Raw genomic sequence first — 21,940 nt, forward strand, 5'->3', positions numbered from 1 at the left:
TAATGTTGAACTGTAAAAGCTTATGGCGGCTGTTCTATGAGAAGGATAGTGCTTCCTCACATATTGATTCACATCTACTGTCTTCAAAAGTACATTCTAGCTCCTGCTCCCGTTTGGTTCTCAAGTTTAGGAGTTTAGCCTCTGTGAGGGCCACATACTGTTACATGTATATTTAATTTTACTTCTTTATTTGCACACACGTAAAACTGCTTTAAATCTAAATAGTAAAATAGAAATAAATGAATAAAAAATGTGTCAGGAGAAGTAAAAAAACTATAGGCTTAGTTGTCAGTGAAAAATATTCTAATAAAAAACAAGAAATACATCGGACACAGTGCAGAGAAAAAAGAAAAAAGGAAAGGGGGGTATTTCTATACAATTAAATAAATAATTAGACATCATGAATTAATTATAATGATATCTCAAGGCAATTGAATCGAACACACCTGGACTTAGTTTTGTCTTAGAAGATGTTTTACCTCTTATCCAAGAGGCTTCATCAGTTCATGCTTGTCTGACTTGGCTGGAACTTGTATGACAAACTGGTGTGGAAGCACCCAGGTATTTAACCTCTGGGGAGGTCTTCACAAGGCCAGTGATGTCACTGGTTTGTTAGTGCTCCAATGGTGTGTCAGTGACAGTCGTTGAAACTCCTGCTGCAACGTGGCAATTGGAGTCGTTAGAGTCACATGAGGCCATTTGTGAACGACCATTGTTTTTAGAGGTTAAGTTGTTAAACCTCCTGGGAAAGGATGAAAGGACAGCATTATAGGTGGGGGATAGTTGGTGTCGCAGACCTCCTCCTCTATTAAGAGATGGCTTTTCCAATTTCACATAGATGGCTTCTATTCCACCTCTTTCAAACCATCTGTCTTGCCTGTCCAAAATGTGCACATTGCTGTCTTCGAAGGAGTGTTCTTTCTCGTTGAGGTGTAGACAGACAGCTGAGTCTTGCCCTGATGAGTTAGCCCTTCTGTGTTGGGTTGCGTTCAATTCAATTGCCTTGAGATAACTATAACCTCGATGAATGAGAATATCCACAGGCAATTATAATGATACTTTTAATAAATTCCAAGGATAAAGAGCTTTGAGGACAAAATGTCTCTGTGGTTTTTAAAGACTTGTGTTTGTTAAAGAAAGTGTTTAAATGTCCACTGTTAGTTGTAAAATGATTTAAAGGATCAATACAGTATTGATCCTCTAATGATCAGCAACATGTTATTAATCAGTGTTAACATGAATAGGTGTATGAATGTTGTGGTGACATTTGGATGATGTCTGTAGAAGGCTGACATTATGATGATCCACAATAACACAATGACAAAGTCACTCTACTCATTTTAGGGAAAAGCTCATTGATTAGGACATAGTAATGTTGAGCTACACATTTAACACCTGAACACATCTGATTGGATCATTAATGGAGTTTTATCTTCATCATTTATTCTGTATTCAGATTGAGGGGCTGCAGTTTGTCAGAGATCAGCTGTGTTTCTCTGGCCTTAGCTCTGAAGCCCAACCTCTCCCATCTGACAGAGCTGGAGCTGAGTGGAAACAAGCTGCAGGATTCAGGAGTGAAGCTGCTGTCTGATCTTGTGGAGAGTCCACACTGTAGACTGGAGACTCTGAGGTCAGTAGATGTTGCAGTCAGTCAGTGTTGATGAGTCTATCTGTTGTTCTCAGGTGGTGTTTTGGACGATACAGTTAGCATCCAATCAGAGATCCAGTATCTTCAGGTCCAGAGATACTTTGCTCAGTAAGAGTTGAAGGTGTGAGAGCAGACTGGAGCTCTGAGTTGGTTCAGGCTGAGCATCAGTGACTCATCCATCAGCTTCTTGGCTACCAGCTGACCAGTAACATCCAATCATATTCATACAGTGTCTCCATTATAACCTGACACTTCTCACTGATGCTCTGACTCTGATATGCTCACACCAAGTTTTTAGTCTTGTTGATTTCAGATTGAATGTTCATGTCTGTTCATTAAGAGGGGATTGGTTCTCGTCACTGCTCAGATTCATTGAGAGCTCCCTCAGACAGCAGAGCCTTTTCTGACTGATCTAACTGTGTGAATATTTGCTATAAATGGTCACTTCACTGACGTTAGTGTATCTGAAATGTGTTGGTGTATATACGTCTCAGTTCCTCACTGTTAAAGGTTCATCTGTCACATTGACTGGAGTCCAGAAGATGAGGAGGAAGATTTGACCTCTGCTCATAAGATAACTGCTGTATTTGTGTTTATTCCTTTAGGGTGGGTGGCGGAGTATACAGAGCTACACCTGTCAGACATGAAGGAGGTGAGTAAAAGCCCACTGGAATACCTTAAAGAAAGTGTTATTACAGCAGGAGCATAACTGGAAGATTGTCTGCTGTGTGCTTTATGGTGCTGGTTAATCCCAGTAACCACAGCAGGTCTTTGTCTTTGTTCTGTTCTGCTTTGCATGGTGGGAAACATGATGTCTTGTTGCACCACTGTCTTGAATCTCTGTCTTACCTTGGTATCGACCCCCTTTAGACTTGGTCTTGACTTAAACATGATCTTGTTCTACATTTGGACTTTATTGGAGGGTTTGTCAGTAGATACCAACAGGAAACATGGGGACAGAGACGTGCTGCAAAGGGCTCTGCTCGTCTTGAACTGGGGACGTTGCTGTTTCAGGTTTCTGAATGTTTGGTCTCCAGGATGTCCAAAAGTGAGTTTGACATGTGCTGTGTGTCTTCTTCTGTCCAGCTATTGTCTCTAATCACCCAGCTGATGCGTCCACGTCAAAGACAAGCCTGGATGTGTCTGAGGACAGAAGAGAGGACAGTGTGGATGAAGAGGATCAGCTGTGTCCTGATGATCCAGAGAGGTTGAAGCAGCAGCAGCAGCAGCAGCAGCTGGTGTGTGAAGAGGATCTGAACACAAATATCAGTTTTTCACTTGAACATTTTTATTAATTTGTCAGTGATCAGACTGGGGTTTCTTAGTTTCACCCCCTCCAAGGTTTAATATTCCTTCTCTTCTTCATCCTCCTTTTCCTCTCACTCTCTGTTCCTTCCTCTTCCATCAGAAACTCCTCCAAACTCATTTCTACTTCCTCATCTATGAAACCAGCAGCTGCTGTCCAACAGAGTCCTGCAGGCTTCACTTGTGCAGGATCATTTCACTGAATAATAACAATAATGGAGTCATTTTGACACAGAGCAGTGAAGTGATGAATACATAGTAAAGAGTAAACGTAGAGTAGAAAGTGAAGCAGTGAGGATCCTGTCACCTGTACATAACTGGGAGAGTTGGGTGGCCAGTTTCTGCTCCCGTCTCAATGTGTTCTAATGAACTCTGTTTGTTCCTTTTTAAACTTTAGGACACGTTAAGTTTCACACCTGAACTGTTGACAGAGTCTGGAAAGACTTCATACAGGTGACCACATCAGAATATGCACAATACTTCAACCTCATCAACTCCTTCAACACTTACACTTTAACCTACACTTCACCTCCTTTCATCATTTACACTTTAACCTCCACTTCACCTCCTTTCATCACTTACACTTTCACCTACACTTCACCTCCTTTCATAACTCACACTTTCACCTCCACTTCACCTCCTTTCATCACTTACACTTTAACCTCCACTTCACCTCCTTTCATCACTCACACTTTAACCAACACTTCACCTCCTTTCATCACTTACACTTTAACCTTCATTTCACCTCCTTTCATTACTTACACTTTAACCTTCACTTCACCTCCTTTCATCACTCACACTTTAACCTCCACTTGACCTCCTTTCATCACTTACACTTTCACCTACACTTCACCTCCTTTCATAACTCACACTTTCACCTCCACTTCACTTCCTTTCATCACTTACACTTTAACCTTCATTTCACCTCCTTTCATTACTTACACTTTAACCTTCACTTCACCTCCTTTCATCACTCACACTTTAACCTCCACTTGACCTCCTTTCATCACTTACACTTTCACCTACACTTCACCTCCTTTCATAACTCACACTTTCACCTCCACTTCACTTCCTTTCATCACTTACACTTTAACCTCCACTTCACCTCCTTTCATCACTTACACTTTGACCTCCACTTCACCTCCTTCATCACTCACACTTTAACCTACACCTCACCTCCTTTCATCACTTTCACTTTAACCTTCACATCACCTCCTTTCATCACTTACACTTTAAGCTTCACTTCACCTCCTTTCATCTCTTAGACTTTAACCTTGACTTCACCTCCTTTCATCTCTTACAAATTAACCTTCACTACACCTCCTTTTATCATTTACACTTTAAGCTTCACTTGACCTCCTTTCATCACTTACACTTTAACCTTCACTTTACCTCCTTTCATCACTTACACTTTAACCGTCACTTCACCTCCTTTCATCACTTACACGTTAACCTTCACTTCACCGCCTTTCATCACTCACACTTTAACCTCCAATTCACCTCCTTCATCTCTTACACTTTAACCTACACCTCACCTCCTTTCATGACTTTAACTAACACCTCACCAGCAGGTGTCACTTACGTTTTAACCTACACTTCAACTCCTTTCATCATGACACTTTAACCTCCACTTCACCTCCTTAATCACTTACACTTTAACCTACACTTCACCTCCTTTCATCACTTAGACTTTAACTAAGACCACACCTCCTTTCATCACTTACACTTTAACCTGTACTTCACCTCCTTTCATCTCTTACACTTTAACCGTCACTTCACCTCCTTTCATCACTTACACGTTAACCTTCACTTCACCGCCTTTCATCACTCACACTTTAACCTCCAATTCACCTCCTTCATCTCTTACACTTTAACCTACACCTCACCTCCTTTCATGACTTTAACTAACACCTCACCTGCTTTTGTCACTTACGTTTTAACCTACACTTCAACTCCTTTCATCATGACACTTTAACCTCCACTTCACCTCCTTAATCACTTACACTTTAACCTACACTTCACCTCCTTTCATCACTTAGACTTTAACTAAGACCACACCTCCTTTCATCACTTACACTTTAACCGTCACTTCACCTCCTTTCATCACTTACACGTTAACCTTCACTTCACCGCCTTTCATCACTCACACTTTAACCTCCAATTCACCTCCTTCATCTCTTACACTTTAACCTACACCTCACCTCCTTTCATGACTTTAACTAACACCTCACCTGCTTTTGTCACTTACGTTTTAACCTACACTTCAACTCCTTTCATCTCTTACACTTTAACCTTCACTTCACCTCCTTTCATCACTTAGACTTTAACTAACACTAACACACCTCACCTGCTTTCATCATTTACACTTTAACCTTCACTTGACCTCCTTTCATCACTTACACTTTAAGCTTCACTTCACCTCCTTTCATCTCTTACACTTCAACCTTCACTTGACCTCCTTTCATCATTTACACTTTAAGCTTCACTTCACCTCCTTTCATCTCTTACACTTCAACCTTCACTTCACCTCCTTTCATCATTTAAACTTTAAGCTTCACTTCACCTCCTTTCATCACTTACACTTTAACCTTCACTTCACCTCCTTTCATCACTCACACTTTAACCTTCACTTGACCTCCTTTCATCACTCACACTTTAACCTTCACTTCACCTCCTTTCATCACTTACACTTCAACCTTCACTTCACCTCCTTTAATCACTCACACTTAAACCTTCACTTCACCTCCTTTCTTCTCTTACACTTTAACCTACACTTCACCTCCTTTCATCACTAACACTTTAACCTACACTTCACCTCCTTTCATCTCTGACACTTTAACCTTCACTTCACCCCATTCATCACTGATACTTTAACCAACACTTCACCTCCTTTGATCACTCACACTTTAACCTACACTTGACCTCCTTTCATCTCTTACACTTGAACCTTCACTTCATCTCCTTTCATCACTCACACTTTAACCTACACTTGACCTCCTTTCATCACTTACACTTTAACCTTCACTTCACCTCCTTTTATCACTTACACTTTAACCTACATTTGACCTCCTTTCATCTGTTACACTTTAACCTACACTTGACCTCCTTTCATCACTCACACTTTAACCTACACTTGACCTCCTTTCATCTCTTACACTTGAACCTTCACTTCACCTCCTTCATCACTTATACTTTAACCAACACTTCACCTCCTTTCATCACTCACACTTTAACCTACACTTGACCTCCTTTCATCTCTTACACTTTAACCTACAGTTGACCTCCTTTCATCACTTATACTTTAACCAACACTTCACCTCCTTTCATCACTCACACTTTAACCTACACTTGACCTCCTTTCATCTCTTACACTTTAACCTACACTTGACCTCCTTTCATCACTTACACTTTAACCTTCATTTCACCTCCTTTCATTACTTACACTTTAACCTTCACTTCACCTCCTTTCATCACTCACACTTTAACCTACACTTCACCTCCTTTCATCACTTATACTTTAACCTACTATCTAACTACTACTATTGAACCTATTTCACATTCATTAGTTTTTGAAGCAGTTCAAACTGTTTTAGTTTTAGTTTCCAGTTTAGTTTTAGTTCTTATGTAGTTTCAGTTTATTACAAATATTTTCACTGCTGATTTTAGTTTTAGTTTTAGTTTACTATGATAACCCTGCTTAAAGCATCAGTATACTGCATCAGAACTGCAAGTCAGATGGTCCAACAGCTTCAGAAACCCCTCCACACACACTTCACCTGTCAGTTCGACTCCTTTCAGTGTATACTGTTCACTTTGAACACTCATACACTTCATACTGTGCAGCTGCTGCTTCACTCTATTGTGCACAAAGTCAGTTTGGTCTCCAACTTTTTAAGTGATGCAACAATCACATTTGTAGTTTTCTGAATTCTTACCAGGACAAAAGCTGGATGGATTTAGTGTTTGTGTTGCCTGGCAGATGCTGTGTGCACTAACCTGACTTTAGTCCCAAATTTGTTCCACCGAGGTTTTTTAGAATCAGCAAGATTGTTTTTTGTTTAATGTTCAGGTTGAGGTCAGGACACCTGATCAATCACCTAGAGAATCAATGATGTGTCTGTAGGACGATGGGATGGATCGCAGGTTGTGACCTCACAGAAAGGAAGATGACATCATGTTAAACACCACGTACAAGATGAATAAAAACACAGAGCGTCTGCACGGCTCAACTCAACACATCATTGACCAACAGACTGAAAGCTTGTTGTAATCAGTCCTTCTGTGTCCTACAGGTTCAGGTGTCCTGGTCCAGGTGTGTTCCACTGTGCTTTGACTGGACTGGTGTTTGTTATGGCTCAGGAGGCGGAGCTGCTGTACAACACTGTCCAATGGGATGAGATCGTCCTCCAGTCAGCTGGCAAGATGGCTGCAGGGCCGCTGTTTGAAATCAAGTGTTCAGAGGAAGCTGCTGTCTGTCAGCTCCACCTCCCACACTGTGAAATTATGGATGGTAAAAGATGAGTTTGAGAGTTTTGTTAGAACAATGATAAATCTCTGAAGTCCTGGTGGTTGGTCTCTCCTGGTGTCGCTGTAGGTTCACCTGAGGTGATCACTGATGGCGGCTGGTCCTCCTCTGGCCAAGGAGCTGCTTAGTGAACATGAAGGGGTCGGCCAGCAATGCTGCTCTTTCTCTTGCCCTCTCTCTCCACCTCCTTCTTTGGCTCCCATCCACCAACACTGACAGCTGTGTTTGATAAGTTGCTCAACCTGGGCAACAGTTATCTTCCACAACGACTAGACTCACTGAATACATTAAAATTAGGAGTAACATTGTCCTGAGGTTGTTATCAGCCAAACAAAAGTTTAACAACTCTGTGTGTTCACAGCTCCGCTCCCTGATGGCCTGTTGTCTGTTGTCCACATCACTGACGATGGAATGAGCGTCCTCAAGTCGCAGGAGATTACAGACACTCATGTGGTTGTCACTGTTCCTCACCTCTCTGCCTTTGGCCTGGTCTGGGATATCGTCACGAGGTTTTTGAGCAACCTAAAACTAGTCAGCGGCCAAGTTCTGCTGTTCCTCGGACCACCAATCCCAGAAACACAGAGGCAAAAACTCAATGTGCTTCTCCTGCCAAGAAACATCCCTCTGACGGAGGTGAAGCTTCATGTTACAGCTGTCAGCTGATTTTTCTGAAAGGACACATTCACAATTTTTCAAGTCAGTCTAAAAACAACAGTCAGATGTTCATATGAACCCTGAAACAGTTTATACTAAAACTCTCACAAAAGTGTCACAAAGTCAGTCAAGTTTTGATAATAGAATAATTCAAACTTTCTCTGACTGTAACGTCTCAGACAGATTTCCTGTTTTTCTTTGTATTATATGACAATTAACTGAATGTCTTTGGTTTTGGACTGTTGGTCAAACAGAACAGGACATTTGAGGATGAAATCTGTAGGTCGAGGAGTTGGTGATGACTTTTTCAGTATTTTAAGACAGGTTGTAAATCAAACGGAGAGATTAATTGATGATAAAAATATTGGTCAGTTGCAGCTCCACTGTGCTGATCTACAAATAGGCTGATCCTAATGAATCTAATGTGATAGAGCTGGACTGTTGTTTTATCAGTTAGGCTCTACTGAGGATAAACTCTCTAATTTAATGTTAAGCTGTTCCAACGTCTCTGTAGGTGAGCCCACAACAGCAACTTTGCAAGAACATCCAGGCTCCTTCCACATGTAAACTCATCAAAGATCAAAGTTACACTGCTCACTGTCCTCAGGCCATTAAAGTACAGCCTAAGGTGAGGACTTTTTAATTCAAGTCTTTGTTAGTGCCGTAACAGGCTGGTACAATTCATCAAACCTTCACACTTTGGATACCATGGAGATACTCACACTTTGGTTTTCAGAAAGCAGAGTTCGACCTGGAGTTTGGACCAAATTATCACCCAACATTTGAGATCCGCCTGCCTACAAACACACCAGAAGTGACTGTAACAGTCCAAGATGAAAGACAGACAAGAGTCTGGGAGCATGACGTTGATCTGATGGGTAAAGTCTTCGTCCACCTGCAGCATCACTCCATCTGATACACATACAACAGAAAAGAATAAAGTAGACCCAACACAGATGATGTTAGTATGAAGTGGAAATGAGCCCTGATCAGTGGGTCATGATTGACACTTGCCGTCTTTATTTGTGCTTCAGTAGACTGAAACATGGCAGTAAAACACATCACCAGATATTTCCCCATGAAAACAGTTCAAAGAAGGACTTAGTATCTATTTCCAGAGAGAACTGTCTGTGGAGCTCCTGTGAAATATTTCTTCTTGGATCCAGTTCATGTGTTCTTGTTTCTTGGTTACAAACCTTGAGATCAAGTCTGTACACTTTATGCCACGTGATGCCGTTCTTAAAATGTTGAATCGTGCCTTATGACTGAGCGATGATTAAATCTGCAGGTGCTTGAATTTCAGCCTGATTATATGAACTGTGAATATTCTGTTTCCTTATTTGGAGGAAAAGGTGTCAGAGCGTCTTTCTGCTGCGCTCCAGCAGCACTACACCTCTGAATGGGAAGAAAAACATTTCAGCTCATTGAAGCTGTGAAGTTGATGTATCCCTGACGTCTCACTTCCTTCCTGAGGACAGTTATCAGTTTCATAGTAAGAGGGACTCAGAGCTTCTTTCTGTGTTTGTGAGGCAGATTAATGAAGCTTCAGGATGAGCTAACACATGAGTGCCAGTGTTACATCGTAGGGAACAAGAGACAGAGTGAACAAACTTGGCCTCCATGTCACGGGCAGAAACACTTGTTAGTGGTATTGAGGAGTGGACCACACCAGCATCTAAACTGACTGAAGTCACATTTCAAGTCAAGTCCATCTTATTTATATAGCTCAATATCACAAATCACAATGTGTCTCAAGAAGCTTTACAATTAAACAAATGTCTTTCCTCGGTTATCTTCCAGGTTCAAGAGGGCAAATTCCACAGAGGAGTGTCCCAGCACAGGACAGTGTCCCAGCAGAGGACAGAGTCCCAGCAGAGGACAGCGTCCCAGCAGAGGACAGCGTCCCAGCACAGGACAGCGTCCCAGCAGAGCAGAGACTGTTCTCAGTTCGGACACAGTTTGTAAACAGAGTGTCTGATCCTAACCTGGACCAGCTTCTGGATAAACTCCTGGAGCGTCAGGTTATAAATGATGATGAAATGCAGTCGGCCAGAGCAAAACTCAGAGCAGACAAAGCACGACACGTGATCGACACGGTGCGGAACAAGGGAACTGAAGCCAGTTCAGTTCTGATCGCTGCTCTCTGTGAGGTGGATCCACATCTTTCCAGAGTGCTGAAATTAAGCTGAAGCAAAAACAAGAAACTGAGGAGTGTGATGATGAATCTCTGTAAGAGCTGACTGTTTCACATTACTTATTGTCATCTTTGAATGAAAGGTTTTAATAAGTGGACTTTCACTCTGAAAGTGATTGAGTTAAGAGGGAGGGAGAAGAAACGGGATAAAATGTCCGTGTTGTTTCTCTCTTGTTGTTCCTCAGAACTTCACTGATGGACAAAGAAGCTGCAGCTGGAGCATCAGATAGATGTGAGAATCAGAAAAACAGCAGATGTCTGAGTGGAGCTTATACACCTGATATGTAGAGACACTGCTTCACATCCTTTGACATGTTTACAGCCTCTGATGTCAATGATAAAAAGAGAAACAAACACTGTTTAATGCAGCGTGGCTTTTTCATACTTGAGGACTCTTGGTTCTGTATCATATTGTTGTGTTTTGTCTTTAACGTGTGTCGTTCTTCTTGGGGTGACAGAAACCTTCATAGCTGGGCTTTGACTGAACGCTCTTAACTGCACGGTTCCTTCACTTTAAAAACATCATGTATTTCTTATTGTTTGTCATATTTTTATATTTGATGTCTCTTGACTTTTGCACACTATGTTGTTCTGCACCATATTCTGTGTATGTGCAAACCAGTTTCACAATAAACAGTTTCTGATTGTGGTTCACAGAGAAAATAATCTGAGCTGCCAACAATGAAAGAATTCATCTTTTCCCCTGATAATTCGTTGAGTACAGTTTGCATTCTTTTCAGGTCATACATAATCCACTGTTAGCATCACGAACTGACCAAACTAGCTGACAGATGACGCACCTAACAGCTAATAAATCCTCGATATCTTATTCAGTGTAGTTACCTGAAAAATAATATAGTTCACAGCTGACTAGACATAACTGTCTTCATAAGATAAGTTTACTCAGAGCTACAGGCACAGACACATTGTTGTGTCCCGTCATGTTGCCTCTGTCTCGGCCAAGTCATAGTATAGCATGTGGTCCAAAATCGTGAAAAAAAGTCATAGTATAGCATGTTGTACAAAATCATGAATAAATGTCATAGTAAAGCACGTCGTCTATAATCATGAAAAAAGTCATAGTATAGCATGTTGTCCAAAATCATGAAAAAAGTCATAGTATAGCATGTCGTCCAAAATCGTGAAAAAAAGTCATAGTATAGCATGTCGTCCAAAATCATAAAAAAAGTCATAGTATAGCATGTCGTCCAAAATCGTGAAAAAAAGTCATAGTATAGCATGTCGTCCAAAATCATAAAAAAAAGTCATAGTACAGCATGTCGTCGAAAATCGTGAAAAAAAGTCATAGTATAGCATGTCGTCCAAAATCGTGAAAAAAAGTCATAGTATAGCATGTTGTCCAAAATCATGAATAAATGTCATAGTATAGCATGTCATCCATAATCATGAAAAAAAGTCATAGTATAGCATGTCGTCCAAAATCATAAAAAAAAGTCATAGTACAGCATGTCGTCCAAAATCATGAAAAAAAGTCATAGTATAGCATGTCGTCGAAAATCGTGAAAAAAAGTCATAGTATAGCATGTTGTACAAAATCATGAATAAATGTCATAGTAAAGCACGTCGTCTATAATCATGAAAAAAGTCATAGTATAGCATGTCGTCTAAAATCATGAATAAATGTCATAGTGTAGCATGTCATCCAAAATCATGAATAAATGTCATAGTGTAGCATGTCATCCATAATCATGAAAAAAGTCATAGTATAGCATGTCGTCCAAAATCGTGAAAAAAAAGTCATAGTATAGCATGTCGTCTAAAATCATGAATAAATGTCATAGTGTAGCATGTCGTCCAAAATCATGAATAAAAGTCATAGTGTAGCATGTCGTCCAAAATCATGAAAAAAAGTCACAGTATAGCATGTTGTACAAAATCATGAATAAATGTCATAGTAAAGCACGTCGTCTATAATCATAGAAAAAAGTTATAGTATAGCATGTTGTCCAAAATCATGAAAAAAAAGTCATGGTGTAGTATGTTGTCTATAATCATGAAAAAAAGTCATAGTATAGCATGTCGTCCAAAATCATGAAAAAAATTCATAATATAGCATGTTGTGCAAAATCATGAAAAAAGTCATAGTATAGCATGTCGTGCAAACTCATGAAAAAAAGTCATAGTATAGCATGTCGTGCAAACTCATGAAAAAAAGTCATAGTATAGCATGTCTTCTATAATCGTGAAAAAAGTCATAGTATAGCATGTCTTCTATAATCGTGAAAAAAGTCATAGTATAGCGTGTTGTACAAAATCATGAATAAATGTCATAGTATAGCATGTCTTCTATAATCGTGAAAAAAAAGTCATAGTATAGCATGTCGTCCAAAATCGTGAAAAAAGTCATAGTAAAGCGTGTTGTACAAAATCATGAATAAATGTCATAGTATAGCATGTTGCCCAAAATCATGAAAAAAAGTCATGGTATAGCATGTCGTCTATAATCATGAAAAAAAGTCATAGTATAGCATGTTGTCCAAAATCATGAAAAAAAAGTCATAGTATAGCATGTTGTCCAAAATCATGAAAAAAAGTCATAGTATAGCATGTCGTCCAAAATCATGAAAAAAAAGTCATAGTATAGCATGTTGTCCAAAATCATGAAAAAAAGTCATAGTATAGCATGTCGTCGAAAATCGTGAAAAAAAGTCATAGTGTAGCATGTCATCCAAAATCATGAATAAATGTCATAGTGTAGCATGTCTTCCATAATCATGAAAAAAAGTCAGAGTGTAGCATGTCGTCCAAAATCATGAAAAAAAGTCACAGTATAGCATGTTGTACAAAATCATGAATAAATGTCATAGTAAAGCACGTCGTCTATAATCATGAAAAAAGTCATAGTATAGCATGTCGTCTAAAATCATGAAAAAAAGTCATAGTATAGCATCTCGTCCAAAATCATGAATAAAAGTCATAGTATAGCATGTCGTCCAAAATCGTGAAAAAAAGTCATAGTGTAGCATGTCGTCCAAAATCATGAAAAAAAGTCACAGTATAGCATGTTGTCCAAAATCATGAAAAAAAGTCATAGTATAGCATGTCGTCCAAAATCGTGAAAAAAAGTCATAGTATAGCATGTCGTCTAAAATCATGAATAAATGTCATAGTGTAGCATGTCATCCATAATCATAAAAAAAGTCAGAGTGTAGCATCTCGTCCAAAATCATGAATAAAAGTCATAGTGTAGCATGTCGTCCAAAATCATGAAAAAAGTCACAGTATAGCATGTTGTACAAAATCATGAATAAATGTCATAGTAAAGCACGTCGTCTATAATCATAGAAAAAAGTTATAGTATAGCATGTCGTCTAAAATCATGAATAAATGTCATAGTGTAGCATGTCATCCAAAATCATGAATAAATGTCATAGTGTAGCATGTCATCCATAATCATGAAAAAAGTCATAGTGTAGCATGTCATCCATAATCATGAAAAAAAGTCATAGTGTAGCATGTCATCCATAATCATGAAAAAAAGTCATAGTGTAGCATGTCGTCCAAAATCATGAAAAAAAAGTCATGGTGTAGTATGTTGTCTATAATCATGAAAAAAAGTTATAGTGTAGCATGTCGTCCAAAATCATGAAAAAAAGTAGTAATATAGCATGTTGTGCAAAATCATGAAAAAAGTCATAGTATAGCATGTCGTGCAAACTCATGAAAAAAAGTCATAGTATAGCATGTCGTCTATAATCGTGAAAAAAAGTCATAGTATAGCATGTTGTCCAAAATCGTGAAAAAAGTCATAGTATAGCGTGTCGTCCAAAATCATGAATAAATGTCATAGTAAAGCACGTCGTCTATAATCATGAAAAAAAGTCATAGTATAGCATGTCGTCTATCATCATGAAAAAAAGTCATAGCATAGCATGTTGCCCAAAATCATGAAAAAAAGTCACCGTATAGCATGTTGTACAAAATCATGAATAAATGTCATAGTAAAGCACGTCGTCTATAATCATAGAAAAAAGTTATAGTATAGCATGTTGTCCAAAATCATGAAAAAAAAGTCATGGTGTTGTATGTTGTCTATAATCATGAAAAAAAGTCATAGTATAGCATGTCGTGCAAACTCATGAAAAAAAGTCATAGTATAGCATGTCTTCTATAATCGTGAAAAAAAGTCATAGTATAGCATGTCGTCCAAAATCGTGAAAAAAGTCATAGTATAGCGTGTTGTACAAAATCATGAATAAATGTCATAGTATAGCACGTCGTCTATCATCATGAAAAAAAGTCATAGCATAGCATGTTGCCCAAAATCATGAAAAAAAGTCATGGTATAGCATGTCGTCTATAATCATGAAAAAAAGTCATAGTATAGCATGTCGTCTATAATCATGAAAAAAAGTCATAGTATAGCATGTCGTCCAAAATCATGAAAAAAAGTCACCGTATAGCATGTTGTACAAAATCATGAATAAATGTCATAGTAAAGCACGTCGTCTATAATCATAGAAAAAAGTTATAGTATAGCATGTTGTCCAAAATCATGAAAAAAAAGTCATGGTGTTGTATGTTGTCTATAATCATGAAAAAAAGTCATAGTATAGCATGTCGTGCAAACTCATGAAAAAAAGTCATAGTATAGCATGTCTTCTATAATCGTGAAAAAAAGTCATAGTATAGCATGTCGTCCAAAATCGTGAAAAAAGTCATAGTATAGCATGTTTTACAAAATCATGAATAAATGTCATAGTATAGCACGTCGTCTATCATCATGAAAAAAAGTCATAGCATAGCATGTTGCCCAAAATCATGAAAAAAAGTCATGGTATAGCATGTCGTCTATAATCATGAAAAAAAGTCATAGTATAGCATGTCGTCTATAATCATGAAAAAAAGTCATAGTATAGCATGTCGTCTATAATCATGAAAAAAAGTCATAGTATAGCATGTCGTCCAAAATCATGAAAAAAAGTCATAATATAGCATGTTGTGCAAAATCATGAAAAAAGTCATAGTATAGCATGTCTTCTATAATCGTGAATAAATGTCATAGTATAGCATGTCGTGCAAACTCATGAAAAAAAGTCATAGTATAGCATGTCTTCTATAATCGTGAAAAAAAGTCATAGTATAGCATGTCGTCCAAAATCGTGAAAAAAGTCATAGTATAGCATGTCGTCCAAAATCATGAATAAATGTCATAGTATAGCACGTCGTCTATCATCATGCAAAAAAGTCATAGCATAGCATGTTGCCCAAAATCATGAAAAAAAGTCTTGGAAAAGCATGTCGTCTATAATCATGAAAAAAAGTCATAGTATAGCATGTTGTCCAAAATCATGAAAAAAAAGTCATAGTATAGCATGTTGTCCAAAATCATGAAAAAAAGTCATAGTATAGCATGTCGTCCAAAATCGTGAAAAAAAGTCATAGTGTAGCATGTCATCCAAAATCATGAATAAATGTCATAGTGTAGCATGTCATCCATAATCATGAAAAAAAGTCATAGTGTAGCATGTCGTCCAAAATCATGAAAAAAAGTCACAGTATAGCATGTTGTACAAAATCATGAATAGATGTCATAGTAAATCACGTCGTCTATAATCATGAAAAAAAGTCATAGTATAGCATGTCGTCTAAAATCATGAATAAATGTCATAGTGTAGCATGTCATCCAAAATCATGAATAAATGTCATAGTGTAGCATGTCATCCATAATCATGAAAAAAGTCATAGTATAGCATGTTGTCCAAAATCGTGAAAAAAAAGTCATAGTATAGCATGTCGTCTAAAATCATGAATAAATGTCATAGTGTAGCATGTCATCCAAAATCATGAATAAATGCCATAGTGTAGCATGTCATCCATAATCATGAAAAAAAGTCAGAGTGTAGCATGTCGTCCAAAATCATGAATAAAATTCATAGTGTAGCATGTCGTCCAAAATCATGAAAAAAAGTCACAGTATAGCATGTTGTACAAAATCATGAATAAATGTCATAGTAAAGCACGTCGTCTATAATCATAGAAAAAAAAGTCATAGTATAGCATGTCGTCCAAAAACATAAAAAAAAGTCATAGTATAGCATGTCGTTTGAAATCTTGGAAAAAAGTCATAGTATGGCATGTCGTTCCAAATCATGAAAAAAACGTCATAGTATAGCATGTCGTGCAAAATCATGAAAAAAAGTCATAGTATAGCATGTCGTCCATAATCATGAAAAAAGTCATAGTATAGCATGTCGTCTATAATCATGAAAAAAGTCATAGTATAGCATGTTGTACAAAATCATGAAAAAAAGTCACAGTATAGCATGTTGTACAAAATAATTAATAATTGTCATTGTATAGCACGTCGTATATCATCATGAAAAAAAGTCATAGTATAGCATGTTGCCCAAAACCATGAAAAAAAAGGTCAGAGTATAGCATGTCGTCCAAAACCATAAAAAAAAGTCATAGTATAGCATGTCGTCCAAAACCATGAAAAAAAGTCATAGTATAGCATGTCGTGCAAAATCATGAAAAAAAGTCATAGTATAGCATGTTGGACAAAATCATGAAAAAAAGTCACAGTATAGCATGTTGTACAAAATCATGAATAAATGTCATAGTAAAGCACGTCGTCTATAATCATGAAAAAAAGTCATAGTATAGCATGTCGTCTATAATCGTGAAAGTCATAGTATAGCATGTCGTGCAAAATCATGAAAAAAAGTCATAGTATAGCATGTCGTCTATAATCGTGAAAAAGTCATAGTATAGCATGTCGTCCAAAATCGTGAAAAAAGTCATAGTATAGCATGTCGTCCATCATCATGAATAAAATTCATAGTGTAGCATGTCGTCCAAAATCATGAAAAAAAGTCACAGTATAGCATGTTGTACAAAATCATGAATAAAAGTCATAGCACGTCGTCTATCATCATGAAAAAAAGTCATAGTATAGCATGTCGTCCATAATCATGAAAAAAAGTCATAGTATAGCATGTCGTCCATAATCATGAAAAAAAGTCATAGTATAGCATGTCGTTCAAAATCATGAAAAAAAGTCATAGTATAGCATGTCGTCTATAATCGTGAAAAAGTCATAGTATAGCATGTCGTGCAAACTCATGAAAAAAAGTCATAGTATAGCATGTCGTCTATAATCGTGAAAGTCATAGTATAGCATGTCGTCCAAAATCATGAAAGAAAGTCATAGTATAGCATGTCGTCTATAATCGTGAAAAAGTCATAGTATAGCATGTCGTCCAAAATCGTGAAAAAAGTCATAGTATAGCATGTCATCCATAATCATGAATAAAATTCATAGTGTAGCATGTCGTCCAAAATCATGAATAAAATTCATAGTGTAGCATGTCGTCCAAAATCATGAAAAAAAGTCACAGTATAGCATGTTGGACAAAATCATGAATAAAAGTCATAGCACGTCGTCTATCATCATGAAAAAAAGTCATAGTATAGCATGTCGTCCATAATCATGAATAAAATTCATAGTGTAGCATGTCGTCCAAAATCATGAAAAAAAGTCACAGTATAGCATGTTGGACAAAATCATGAATATCATCATGAAAAAAAGTCATAGTATAGCATGTCGTCCATAATAATGAAAAAAAGTCATAGTATAGCATGTCATCCGAAATCGTGAGAAACAGTCATAGTATAGCATGTCGTCCAAAATCTTGCAAAAAAGTCATAGTATAGCATGTGGTTCAAAATAATGAAAAAACATCATAGTATAGCATATCGTCCGAAATCATGTAAAAACGTCATAGTATAGCATGTCGTTTGAAATCATAAAAAAAAGTCATAGTATAGCATGTTGTCCAAAATCATGAAAAAAAGTCATAGTATAGCATGTCGTCCATAATCATGAAAAAAGTCATAGTATAGCATGTCGTCTATAATCATGAAAAAAAGTCATAGTATAGCATGTCGTCCAAAATCATGAAAAAAAGTCATAGTATAGCATTTTGTCCAAAATCATGAAAAAAGTCATAGTATAGCATGTCATCCATAATCATGAAAAAAAGTCAGAGTGTAGCATGTCGTCCAAAATCATGAATAAAAGTCATAGTGTAGCATGTCGTCTATCATCATGAAAAAAAGTCATAGTATAGCATGTTGTACAAAATCATGAATAAAGTCATAGTATAGCATGTCGTCCAAAATCATGAAAAAATCGTCATTTTCTAGCATGTTGTCAAAAATCATGAAAAAGTCATTGTATAGCATGTAGTCCATAATCATGAAAAAAAGTCATAGTATAGCATGTCGTCCAAAATCATGAAAAAAAGTCATAATATAGCATGTTGTGCAAAATCATGAAAAAAGTCATAGTATAGCATGTTGTCAAAAATCATGAAAAAAAGTCATAGTATAGCATGTTGTCTATAATCATGAAAAAAAGTCATAGTATAGCATGTCGTCCAAAATCGTAAAAAAGTCATAGTATAGCATGTTAAAATCATGAATAAATGTCATAGTATAGCATGTCTATCATCATGAAAAAGTCATAGTATAGCATGTTGCCCATAATCATGAAAAAGTCATAGTATAGCATGTCGTCCAAAATCATGAAAAAAAGTCATAGTATAGCATGTCGTCTATAATCATGAAAAAAAGTCATAGTATAGCATGTCGTCCAAAATCATGAAAAAAAGTCATTATATAGCATGTCGTCCAAAATCATGAAAAAAAGTCATAGTATAGCATTTTTTCTGGAATCATTAAAAAAAGTCAAAGTATAGCATGTCGACAAAAATCATGAAAAAAGTAATAGTATAGCATGTAGTCCGACATCGTGAAAACAAGTCATAGTATAGCATGTCGTCTATAATCGTGAAAAAGTCATAGTATAGCATGTCGTGCAAACTCATGAAAAAAAGTCATAGTATAGCATGTCGTCTATAATCGTGAAAGTCATAGTATAGCATGTCGTGCAAAATCATGAAAAAAAGTCATAGTATAGCATGTCGTCTATAATCGTGAAAAAGTCATAGTATAGCATGTCGTCCAAAATCGTGAAAAAAGTCATAGTATAGCATGTCGTCCATAATCATGAATAAAATTCATAGTGTAGCATGTCGTCCAAAATCATGAAAAATAGTCACAGTATAGCATGTTTGACAATATTATTTATTTATGTCATAGCAATTCGTCTATAATCATGAAAAAAAGTCATAGTATAGCATGTCGTCCATAATCATGAAAAAAAGTCATAGTATAGCATGTCGTTCAAAATCATGAAAAAAAGTCATAGTATAGCATGTCGTCTATAATCGTGAAAAAGTCATAGTATAGCATGTCGTGCAAACTCATGAAAAAAGTCATAGTATAGCATGTCGTCTATAATCGTGAAAGTCATAGTATAGCATGTCGTCCAAAATCATGAAAGAAAGTCATAGTATAGCATGTCGTCTATAATCGTGAAAAAGTCATATTATATCATGTCGTGCAAAATCATGAAAAAAGTCACAGTATAGCATGTCATGGACAAAATCATGAAAAAAAAGTCATAGTATAGCATGTCGTCCAAAATCATGAAAAAAAGTCATAGTATAGCATGTCGTCCATAATCATGAAAAAAAGTCATAGTATAGCATGTCGTCCATAATCATGAATAAAATTCATAGTGTAGCATGTCGTCCAAAATCATGAAAAAAAGTCACAGTATAGCATGTTGGACAAAATCATGAATAAAAGTCATAGCACGTCGTCTATCATCATGAAAAAAAGTCATAGTATAGCATGTCGTCCATAATCATGAAAAAAAGTCATAGTATAGCATGTCGTCCATAATCATGAAAAAAAGTCATAGTATAGCATGTCGTCCATAATCATGAATAAAAGTCATAGTATAGCATGTTGTCCAAAATCATGAAAAAAAGTCATAGTATAGCATGTCGTTCAAAATCATGAAAAAAAGTCATAGTATAGCATGTCGTCCATAATCATGAAAAAAGTCATAGTATAGCATGTCGTCCAAAATCATAAAAAAAGTCATAGTATAGCATGTTGTCCAAAATCATGAAAAAAAGTCATAGTATAGCATGTCGTCCATAATCATGAAAAAAGTCATAGTATAGCATGTCGTCTATAATCATGAAAAAAAGTCATAGTATAGCATGTCGTCCAAAATCATGAAAAAAAGTCATAGTATAGCATGTTGTCCAAAATCATGAAAAAAGTCATAGTATAGCATGTCATCCATAATCATGAAAAAAAGTCAGAGTGTAGCATGTCGTCCAAAATCATGAATAAAAGTCATAGTGTAGCATGTCGTCCAAAATCATGAAAAAAGTCACAGTATAGCATGTTGTACAAAATCATGAATAAATGTCATAGTAAAGCACGTCGTCTATAATCATAGAAAAAAGTTATAGTATAGCATGTTGTCAAAAATCATGAAAAAAAAGTCATGGTGTAGTATGTTGTCTATAATCATGAAAAAAAGTTATAGTGTAGCATGTCGTCCAAAATCATGAAAAAAAGTCATAATATAGCATGTTGTGCAAAATCATGAAAAAAGTCATAGTATAGCATGTCGTGCAAACTCATGAAAAAAAGTCATAGTATAGCATGTCGTCTATAATCGTGAAAAAAAGTCATAGTATAGCATGTCGTCCAAAATCGTGAAAAAAAGTCATAGTATAGCGTGTCGTCCAAAATCATGAATAAATGTCATAGTATAGCACGTCGTCTATCATCATGAAAAAAAGTCATAGTATAGCATGTTGCCCAAAATCATGAAAAAAAGTCATGGTATAGCATGTCGTCTATAATCATGAAAAAAAGTCACAGTATAACATGTCGTCTATAATCATGAAAAAAAGTCATAGTATAGCATATCGTCCAAAATCATGAAAAAAAGTCATTATATAGCATGTCGTCCAAAATCATGAAAAAAAGTCATAGTATAGCATTTTGTCTGGAATCATGAAAAAAAGTCATAGTATAGCATGTCGTGCAAAATCATGAAAAAAGTCATAGTATAGCATGTCGTCCGAAATCGTGAAAAAAAGTCATAGTATAGCATGTCGTCTATAATCGTGAAAAAGTCATAGTATAGCATGTCGTGCAAACTCATGAAAAAAAGTCATAGTATAGCATGTCGTCTATAATCGTGAAAGTCATAGTATAGCATGTCGTGCAAAATCATGAAAAAAAGTCATAGTATAGCATGTCGTCCATAATCATGAATAAAATTCATAGTGTAGCATGTCGTCCAAAATCATGAAAAAAAGTCACAGTATAGCATGTTGGACAAAATCATGAATAAAAGTCATAGCACGTCGTCTATCATCATGAAAAAAAGTCATAGTATAGCATGTCGTCCATAATCATGAAAAAAAGTCATAGTATAGCATGTCGTTCAAAATCATGAAAAAAAGTCATAGTATAGCATGTCGTCTATAATCGTGAAAAAGTCATAGTATAGCATGTCGTCCAAAATCATGAAAAAAGTCATAGTATAGCATGTCGTCCATAATCATGAATAAAATTCATAGTGTAGCATGTCGTCCAAAATCATGAAAAAAAGTCACAGTATAGCATGTTGGACAAAATCATGAATAAAAGTCATAGCACGTCGTCTATCATCATGAAAAAAAGTCATAGTATAGCATGTCGTCCATAA

General features: G+C 36.6%; 1 pseudogene; it reads left to right on the forward strand.

The window, feature by feature from the left end:
* The window catches only part of LOC125881955 (NACHT, LRR and PYD domains-containing protein 3-like), a 42,625-nt pseudogene extending 31,636 nt beyond the window's left edge, over positions 1 to 10,989 (forward strand).
* The last annotated feature ends 10,951 nt before the right edge of the window (positions 10,990 to 21,940 follow it).

The sequence above is a fragment of the Epinephelus fuscoguttatus genome, linkage group LG21 (assembly GCF_011397635.1).
Source record: "Epinephelus fuscoguttatus linkage group LG21, E.fuscoguttatus.final_Chr_v1".
NCBI classification, from domain to species: Eukaryota; Metazoa; Chordata; class Actinopteri; order Perciformes; family Serranidae; genus Epinephelus; species Epinephelus fuscoguttatus.